At 47.8% G+C, this 10507-nt stretch overlaps 1 protein-coding gene across 1 annotated transcript in view; it reads left to right on the top strand.

Moving 5' to 3' along the window:
• Nucleotides 1-8273: 8273 nt before the first annotated feature.
• The window catches only part of YPEL2 (yippee like 2), a 58763-nt gene continuing 56529 nt past the window's right edge, over nt 8274-10507 (top strand). Inside the window, exon 1 of the mRNA XM_082861434.1 lies at nt 8274-8412. The gene's annotated coding sequence lies outside the window, so the exon portion shown is untranslated. The remainder of the gene's footprint in view (nt 8413-10507) is intronic.

The raw sequence follows: 10507 nt of genomic DNA, 5'->3' as shown, positions 1-10507 counted from the left end.
GTTCTGCCCCATGCCTTTTTCTCCCCCTGAATTCTTGGAGTTTGTTCATTCAATTCATCCATTTAACATATTGATTAAGCATTATGCTAGATTGAAATATTGTTCTCCACTCCTCATAAGAGGGTTATACATCCTGCTCTCTGCCATGTGACTTTTGAGGCTCTTTCTGTAAAGAAGGTGAAGTATACTTCTCTTCTCTCTTGACTTTGGACTTGGCCATATGATTTTCTTTTTTTTTTTTGCGGTACGTGGGCCTCTCACTGTTGTGGCCTCTCCCGTTGCAGAGCACAGCCTCCGGATGCGCAGGCTCAGCGGCCATGGCTCACAGGCCCAGCCGCTCCGCGGCATGTGGGATCTTCCCGGACCGGGGCACGAACCCGCGTCCCCTGCATCGGCAGGCAGACTCTCAACCACTGCGCCACCAGGGAAGCCCTTGGCCATATGATTTTCTTTGACCAGTGGATTGCAGGCCTAAGTGACAATGTGTCACTCAAAGTAGAGGCTTTAAGAGGCATTTTATGTTACCATGTACTTATACATCCGTGGTCCCTAAACAAGAAGACACTAGAAGACAACCTCAACCCAGCCTGTGACCCTCAGCCTGGAGCAGTGTCACCATAGCTACCTGACATATCCATGAGAAAAAAATAAATGTGTTTTGTGTGTATGTGTGGGTTAACCACTGATATTTTGGAATTGTTTGTTATCACAGCTAGAAGCAAACTGAGAACACTATGTGCCCAGGTACTATTCTAGGTGCTTAGGTTCATTGGGGAACCAAACAAAGATCCTTGCCCCCATGGAGTAGCTATGTATAAACCTGCCTCTTTTTAAAGGCTGCAGAGTATTCCTTCATGTAGAGGCATTGTAATGTATTCAACCAGTCCTTTATGGATGGATTTAGGTCATTTCAAAGCATTAGTTTTAAAAGATGAAACTCATACTTCCAATATAAATGCACAGAAACTGTATATTAAAGTTTTATTTAACTCATTAATGAAGAAACAACCAGGATGACAAGTGAGTTCAAAACATAATATGCAAGTTGAAAATCGTAAAGTCAGTGGATAAAAAGAAATTCTGAAATAACTTTGCTAATTTTGGTAGATAACTGGCTAATGTCCTATAGGGTGAAAATAATAACATTTGAGGTTCTCTTCTACTGACCAGAAAAAATAATCATCCCCCATTATCAGTTTTAGAGCGTTGTAAAATTTCTGGGCTTTAGGGCTTCCCTGGTGGCGCAGTGGTTGAGAGTCCACCTGCCGATGGAGGGGACGCGGGTTCGTGCCCCGGTCTGGAAAGATCCCACATGCCGCGGAGCGGCTGGGCCCGTGAGCCATGGCCGCTGAGCCTGCGCGTCGGGAGCCTATGCTCCGCAACAGGAGAGGCCACAAGAGTGAGAGGCCCGTGTACCGCAAAAAAAAAAAAAAAAATTTCTGGGCTTTAATCAACTGCAAAGTTACATTTCCCAGAGAGTCAGAGTTTTTGCTAATACTAACAATATTACAATATCTTTTAATATCATCTTTGTGCACATGCGTGAGTCTATCTTAAAGACAAATTCCTACAAGTGAAATTTCTGAGTATATTTTGAGAGAGATTGTCAAATTGCCCTTCATAGAAACTGTCCCAATTTACCTTTACTGCAAACAACATATGAGTGGCTATTCTGTCACATCTTCTCCAACACAGTGTTATTGAGCTTTTTACTACTTTCCAATCTGATAAGATAAAAATAGTACCTCATTGTAATTTTAATTTACTTTTTTTCTTGTTATAACTATAGCTGAATATTTTTTCACATCTTTACAAGTTATTTCTTTTTCCTCTACTGTGAATTGTCACTTCCTATTTTTGCCTTCAGAAGAATTAGCCCTTAGTCTGTCACATGTGTTCCAAATATTTTTTTTCACAGATTCAGACATATTTCTAATTGTAGTTCTACTATTTACTAGCTGTGTCACTTTGGGCAAGTTACTTAACCTCTCTGAACCTAAGTTACTTATCTGTAAAGTAGGGTTAATAATGTAGTCCTCAATCCCATATTTGAAACGCTGGCATAGATGTGTTTTAGATTCTAGAAACTTTCAGTGCATATACTGCATATTACATAAAACACTAGGGAGTATGAGCTCTTCCGAACATTAATATTCCTCTAAGAAACATATGAACATACTAGATGAGATTAATAAAGCCTATGGATGACCTCATGTCAGCTGAAGTTTGCCATCAAATGAGCTATGTCAAATTTTTTGTTTTTTGAAAGTGGAGCATAAGAAAATCTTCTATGGTTTATTACATCAATTTAAAAATTGTGCAGAGAACTTCCCCGGTGGCACAATGGTTAAGAATCCGCCTGCCAATGCAGGGGACATGGGTTTGATCCCTGGCCCGGGAAGATCCCACATGCCAGGGAGCAACTAAGCCCCTGTGCCACAACTACTGAGCCTGTGCTCTAGAGCCCGTGAGCCACAACTACTGAGCCCGAGCGCCACAATTACTGAAGTCTGCGCACCTAGAGCCTGTGCTCCGCAACAAGAGAAGCCACCGCAATGCGAAGCCCGCGCACCAGAATGAAGAGTAGCCCCCGCTCGCCACAACTACAGAAAGCCCACACACAGCAACGAAGACCCAATGCAGCCAAAAATAAAAATAAAAATAAATTTTTTAAAATTGTGCAGAAGAGAGACATCCTCAATGGTACTGTAACTGATTATAACGTATAACATATTGATTAGACAAATACTGAGACTAGCCCACATGGGAAGGACTGGAAATTAAAAGATACTCAATGAGAGTACTATTAGTAGCTTGTGAAAATAAAGAAGGAAAATACAATTGCTGTATCCTCCCAAATATTTTTTACCCTACAGATTTTAGTTATTTTATTTTTTATAAAATTATTTATTATTTATTTTGGCTGTGTTGGGTCTTCATTGCGGTGCGGGGGCTTCTCACTGTGTGGCTTCTCTTGTTGCAGAGCATGGGCGCACCGGCTTCAGTACTGTATCACTCAGGCTCAGTAGTTGTGGCACACGGGCTTAGTTGTTTCACGGCATGTGGGATCTTCCGAGACCAGGGCTCAAACCCGTGTCCCCTGCATTGGCAGGCGGATTCTTAACCACTGTGCCAGCAGGGAAGTCCCCAGATTTTAGTTATTGAATACTATTGACTTGTTATTGTTCCATATGAGCTGTGTCAAACTTACTTTTAACTTTTAGAGCTTTTTGGATTTTGGAACTGTGGTTAAGGTATGTAGACCCACTGGTATCTTCCTCATAAGGTTGTTGTGAAGATTGGATTAAATTAAGCAATGCATGTAAAGTGTCTGTACCAGCTCCCAGAACATAGGAAACACCACGTAAATATTACAGTTTCCATTGTTGTTTTCAGGATGGAAGTGCTAAGCCCTTACACCTCTTGTTTCTGGGCACTTTGAATTTTGCTTTGTTGGGTAGTCTGATGTTCAGATGAGTTTCCTTGTAAAAGGGATTGGGATATTTGAAGAGAAGAGGAGAGAAGCATTTGTTCTCTTTGATGGTGCAGAAGAAAGAGAATGAATGGGATTTGAAGCCAGATAGATTAGGGTTCAAATTCCATAGGATCAGCTTCTTTAAAAAATGGGGGAAAATACCTATCTTGCAGGTTGCTTTGAGGATTAAATATAACAAGATAGAATAGAAACTGCTCTGTCCACAACATGTGCTCAATAAATTAGAGCAGCTGTTTTGTTCAGAGTGTGTTCAGGAGGGCTGATGTATAACCCTTACCCACTTACAGTCTGAAAAGCACATAATCAGCCACTTTCATGACTGAAAGTGAGGAACTTGGACAAGGATCAGAGAAAGCATTTATTGTACATAAAGAAACAAAGCACTGTTGCCATGATGTGTTTGCAGGAAAATGGCACCAGGCCCTCCTCTGTGATGTAATGTCATGGGACTTTCCTTGTGGGGGGAGATGGGAGTGAAGCCTGGGAGGAGAAACTCCCCCTCCCCAGACAGGCAGAGGGGAATGTTTTCCCAGGTGGTATGGTAGTGTGACAGCCTGTAGCCTTTAGCATTCAGGAAGTTTCCATTGTGCTGTGATTTTAAAATGTAGGCAGCTCCTTTCATTATAGAATATCCTAAAGTTTCAGGTTAATCTTTTCATACTATGAAGTAAGACTGTTATCTGTTAATCAGTAGACTCTGAGGACAGAACCTATCCATTCCTGCTTGGATCCCTACTGGATTCAACTCAAATATAAAGCTGGAGGGAGGGCCTGCCATGTGCCAGGTGCTAAACATACAAAGACGATCTGATAAGGTTGCAGCCCAGGAGGAACTGGCAGAGAGAATGGATAACTGAGAACTCTTACTAAGGAGTGTAGAGTGCTGCGTGATGTAATAGAGTTGTGAATACAGTGCTATGGAAGGTATTGAGAAGAGAAAGATTAGTTTTTCTAGAGAGGTTAGGGGAAACTCTTCCAGAAAAGTGACACTTGATCTGATCTTTGGATTGAGTCATCAAGCAAAAGGCTTTGAGATGGAATGAGGAAAGAGCAAAGAGGGAAAGGAGATAAAGGAAAGTGACAGAAACTGCAGGAGATGGTGTAGGAGGTGATGCGTATATTCATTCATTTGTTCAGTTATTTATTCAACAAGTATTGGTGGAGTGCCAGATACTGTTGCTGGCACTGGGGATACAACAGGAAGCAAGACAGACAAAGTCCCGGACGCTCTCATGGAGTTTACACTTCAGAGGTGGGCGAGACAGAAAACAAATAAAAACACGAAGAAAGTAATTTCAGGGAGAGATATGTGTTATGCAAAGTTGCAGGACTTCCCTGGCAGTGCAGTGGTTAAGAATCCGCCTGCCAGTGCAGGGGACACAGGTTCAAGCCCTGGTCTGGGAGGATCCCACATGCCGCGGACAAACTAAGCCCGTGCACCACAACTACTGAGACTGCAAGCCACAACTACTGAATCCGGCACCCCTAGAGCCCATGCTCCGCAACAAGAGAAGCCATGGCAGTGAGAAGCCAGCTCACCACAACTAGAGGAAGCCCGCATGCAGCAACGAAGACCCAACGCAGCCAAAAATAAATAAATAAAATTTAAAAAGAAAAAAGAAAGAAAAGTTGGGAGTAGGTAGAATAGAGGGTACCCTGGGGGGCATGTAAGTATCAGGGGGGCCTCTATGGAGGAAATGTTTGACCTGAAAACCAAGTGGTGAGGAGGCAGCCTTCTGGAGACAGTGTTCTAGGTGGACGGGACAGCAAATACAAACACTATAACAAGACCAGGCCCAGCGTATTTGAGGAACAGAAAGGTGGCCAGCTTGACTGGAGCAGCATGAGCGAAGGAGCAACAGGGAAAGACCAGAGAGGTTGGCTTAGTAGGGCCTTGTGGCCATCGTAAGGAGTTTGTTTTGAGGAACTACCATCTGGCTGCTGTGTAGAGACTGGAAGCAGGGAGGTGAGTTGGCAGGCTGTTGCAACATCTAGGCAAGAGGTGTTGGTGGCTCTGACCAGGGTGGTAGCAGCAGAGACAGACGTGTTCAGAGCAAATATATATTTCTGAAGTAGAGCTGACAGGACCTGCTGATGCACTGGTGGTGGGGGTTGAGGGAAAGGAGGATGTAATCATGCCAAATGCTATGAGAAGTTAAGATGAGCACATAAAAGTGACCTTTTCATGGTAGTAGTGATGTCAATGTGGCAACAGTAGGAATGTGGGATTGGAGAAAGGGGATGCTGGAAAATAGTTGCTGGGAAGGCTTTGGCAATGAATGAATTTGGCCACACACAGAGGAGACAAGGGTCCTGGGCCACTGACAAAGCCAAGCTGATATCCTGTCTGCGAGGCTAGGAACTTCTCAAACTTTTACTGCTGGGGGGAAAAAAAGCTCTCTGGCTACATTTGAACAAATTTACTTACTTCTCTCCCTATATTTTTCCACCTCATTTTTGCCCTACGGGATAAATATCTGTCAGTTCTCACACACTCTCCCTAGGCCTCAGGGTCTCTCCTCGTGGTAGATTCTTCAGAAAACTACCATCCAAGCCAAGCAGGAAGTTCTGCACAGAATAGGCACTGAGTAAATGTGTACTGAGGGGCCATTCGAGGTGCTTTCAGAGAGGAAGAGAAGTTGCTTCTCCTACTTTGTTTCACTTCTACCTTCTGGCCTAACAACTCACAGTGCTTGGCTCTTCTGCCTGGGAGGAGGCACCATCAGCCTTAGTACACCCTTTTTTTGGTTGGTTGCCGGCTGGTTCTATCGTCTCCAGGTCTTGCAAGTCCCGCTGCCTCTTCCAGTTCCCTGCATACACACGGCAGGCCTGCAGGGGTCCTCACATCTCCCTCTTGAACCACCCCACCAGGCTTGTCCTCCTTAGCTCACATTATCTTTTATTTAAACAGAAAACGGTAGCCACCAATCTTGTTACATAACATACCAATATCCTAGGGTGTTAAACTAATGCAACATCTACTGTTGGGGAGTGGTGATCTGGCAACATGAATATTCACTAGGAGAATATTGCTGAAACATTGTAAGGAGTTTGACTTTCTGGCCCTGATTAGATTTTGGAGAGGTAAGGGACTTTAGAGATCATCCTATTTCAATTTTCTTTGTTTTAAACTGTGGAAACCAAGGCCTAGAGAGACAAAGAAATTTGCCCAAGAGGCAGATGAGCGCAGAAATCAAACTCTAAAGAATCCACCACCTCTTCATAGATTAAGTATTAAACGTTTCTTGTTCATGATTCTTTCTCACCTGAAAAGCATTTTAAAAAAATCTGTTTTAAACTTTCCAACTTTGTCAACTGTGAACAGTGACAAGGTGTTCTTGCTTACACTGAAACTGCTTACACTGAGACTGATACATGTGTATGATACCGATTTTTTGAGGTATTTTTTGTTGCTTTTACTATCGTTTTATTAACATTAGGACTGGATTCACATCCAACCATGCAAGGTATATTAACTGAATACAATTTGAATGCAAAATATATTAACTGAATCAAATATCTATCTATTTATCTATCTCCGACTAGGGATCAAACCCATGCCCCCTGCACTAGGAGCGCAGTCTTAACCCCTGGACCGTCTGGGAAGTCCCTGAATCAAATATATTTTAAAGACTGCCAGGTGGCGTTGCGGTGAAGTTTGAGCCACCTGGGGATCTACCCCGTACCATTCTCCATTTATGTGCAAACCAGTGGGGAAGAGGGCTGAAGTCAGTAGCACCCCCAGAAGCATCTCGCATTCTGACAGCAGCTCAATAAAACATCGCATTTCCTACTGCTCTCTGAGGAACTGCAGAACTAACAGTGGCCAACTGAAAAGGCTGGGTTGCTCTCTGCCCCTGATCCCTGGCAGCATTCTTTCTCAAACTGACCTGTTTTCTTGCTGGGAGACTGCCCCACTCCACCCACCTGGTGCCTCCCTAAATTTCCTGACTGCCCTGGGCTTATTTTTTTAACCTTCTCTTCCTTGAAAAGCACCACTCCACTGACCCAGAACGTGGGAGCCTCCCCTATGATCACTGACCATCCTACTCTCCCGGGCGTACCATTTCTCTTTAAAAGCCTTGGAAAATCAGCAGCAGCTGGGGGCTAGGTACCTTCCAATTCCTGTAATGCCTCGTTCCTACTTTTAATTCGCCAAATTTGAGAGAGCAGAGAGAAAAGGGGAAATGCCTTGCTTCTGAGTAGGTCCTGGCTGGGCCCCGTCGGGCTGGCACTGTCTTATTTAATTCAACTGCCCCGGTTCCCAAGAGCTTCCTCAGGTAACTTAGCCTCTGAGTTAGGGATACCTAAGGTGGGAGGAGGGAGTTATAGAGAGTAGAAGAAGCACTATAAAGCTTCCCCTCTCCCTACCCCGGGTTCTGGAAATCCCAGCCTTGAAGCGGGGACAAACTCCAAACCCAAATAGACGGCCTCCTCCCGAGCGCCGAGAGCCTACCCATCCTCATCACCCTTTCTCCCTCTTCCTCCGGCCAGTTGCCCTGCTTGGCCAGGCTCCGCTGGCTGTGCCTCATAGGGCCTGGCCCGGCACTCGCCACACTCCCCTCACCCAAGCCCTGCCAGGGCCGAGAGGTGGGGGGGTGGGAGGTAGGGGAAGCAGGGGGCGGAGTTCCGTCCTTCGCTGATTGGCTCAAGACGGATGGGCTGCGGCCGGGCCCAGCCAACCCGCGGCGTGTTGCTATGTGCTGAGCCGAGGGGATAGGCGCGGGGGCGCGTCCGTCACCAGGCAGCCCCCGGCCCCGACCCGGAGGGATGCGGAGTGGCGGCGGCGGCAGTGGCGGAGACTGTGGCTTTAAGAGCGCGCCCAGAGCCCGGGATCCGGCCGGGCGGTCCTTTGCTGCTGCGCACCCCCGCGGAGCCAAGCTCAGAGCTGGCCGGACCGGGCTGCCTGCTGCCCGGTAAGCAGACGCGAGCACTGCGCGAGCCGGGCGTGCGTGGGCGTGGGGCGCGCTGTCAGCGCGGGCGCCCGACCCCCCATCACTGGGCGCAGGTCCCGTGGTCCCTGCGGCCCGGCTCCCCCGGAGCGCGCGGCACCCTCTGCCCAGCGCGGCCGAGGCGGGGTCCGGTGGGGGGGTCACCCTGGGGGCCGCGGGCACAGGGGGCGGGGAGCGGGCCGCCGGGGCCACGTGACCGGTTTGTTTACAAACACTGCCGGGGCCTTGGCGGCGGCCCGCGGCGGGAGCCGAGAAGGCATGGGTTCCCAGGTCGGGGGCCCGGGACCTGTGCGAGGAGCGGGGCTAGTAGGGCGCGCGCGGTTTGGCGGGGCGGTAGGGGGGTGACCTGGAGACCTGGTCGCTGCTTCTTCCCGCGGGTTCGGAGTCTGTGGGGGGCAGGGTGGGAGCTTCGGGCGTTTTCGGTCCCCGGTGTCGCTGGGTGTCCGCTGGAGACACTGGGTCCGGGGGCGCCGCCCTCGGTGCCCCCGCCTTTGGGGGACTGGCTGCTCTCAAGACTCCGAGGAGCGCTTGGCCGGCCCTGGGCCGAGGTAACCGCAGCCGAGTTCCTGCCTGGCCGCTTCCCGGCGCCTCCCCAGTGCCCTTGCCAAAGGGGTGGGCGCGAGTTCACTCCTGCCCGACGGAATTAAGGGGCCTCTCCAGCGAGTACCTTTCGGGAACTTGCGCTGAGGGGCAGCGCCGATCTCTCACTGCTTCCAGTTCACCCTCCTTGGCCGCTGACTTCCTCTGGATGTCTTTACCCAAGTGGTGGCTTTTCTCTAGTTGGCGGGTGGGGGGAACCACCTGTTCTTTTGGACCCAACCCAGGAGACTGCCACCTCTGACTTCACTCTCAGCTTACGAGAGCTTACAAAGCCAAGTGAGTGAGTGTCCTCCGTTTATTTCTGTTATGTAGCTGACCCTCCCGCAGTCCCGCGGCTGTGAATGGCACGGGAAAATGCTCCTGGGCTTCGCTGGGTTTTTTGCTCTCTGGCCTCCTTGTCAATTTGCTCTCCTCTCTTGAGGCTCTTTTCAGTAAGTCCTTGCTTCTGGTGAGTCTGAAAGCTAACAACACAGCTAGCTACCATCTTTTTCCCCTTGCCCTTCCTCCCATGTTCTCTCTTCTGGTCAGGCAAGATGTGCAAGATGGGACTCCCTGTCCTAGAGCATTGGGCAAGAAGGGAAGCTGTCTGATTGCCTGTGCCCCACTTGCTCCCAGAACATTAGCCATGCATGGAACCTAGGGGACTGAGAGGTTACGCGACTTGTCCAAGGCAACTCATGTCGCTGGTGCTGGGGTGAGACTTGACCATTCACCCTTTCCTGACTTTCCTTTGACCTCGTCACTGCCACAGGACTGCAAAGATGGGTTGAACCTGACTTCTGTCTATACCTTATACTGAGACTGAGCCTCCTCTGACCCCCCATTCCCCCCCATGGGGAACATTTTAATTCCTCTAAACTGTGACAGTGAGTGGCTACAGGTTCTTTACCAAGGAACAGGTCCAGCCTGAGGAGAGTTGTGCAAATTTCTCTTTGGCACCTTTCCTTATCCCCAGCTCCATGATAAGGGTCTCAGGCAGGAGCAGAGTGGGGGCCTTGGGCTCATCCCCCTCCTTAGTTTGGCTTTGCCTTATCCGTTTAGGATTTGATAACAGCCTTTCTGTCTTGATATCTTGTGCTTGAACTAAACTCCAGAAGCTTGGAATTAGGGGTGGAAAATGAAAATAAACGCATGTGCAAGAATATTGTTTTCCTTTTTCCCTCTAGGATAGTGGTTTTCAAACTCTGAGTGGGATCCACAGTGAGGAATACATTTTACATCCCTGCACAGAGGTCCACAAGTGCATAAGTTCCCAGAAACAATAATTGCCCTGACTACCTGCAGTGTGTTCTATTTATAATTTATTCCTACTTACTTAAAAAAAAAATCAACTGCTGGTCATGACTCATTTATTTGGTTTCTTGACCAAACGGGTCACGGCCCACAGTTTAAGAAACATTGCTGTAGAGCAGAGGTCCTCAAACTTAAATCTGCATAAAGATGACCCAGGTAGTGTTTA

The sequence above is a fragment of the Leucopleurus acutus genome, assembly GCF_964270905.1.
Source record: "Leucopleurus acutus genome assembly, chromosome: 19".
Lineage (NCBI taxonomy): Eukaryota > Metazoa > Chordata > Mammalia > Artiodactyla > Delphinidae > Leucopleurus > Leucopleurus acutus.
This window is presented reverse-complemented; position numbering and strand designations above follow the sequence as displayed.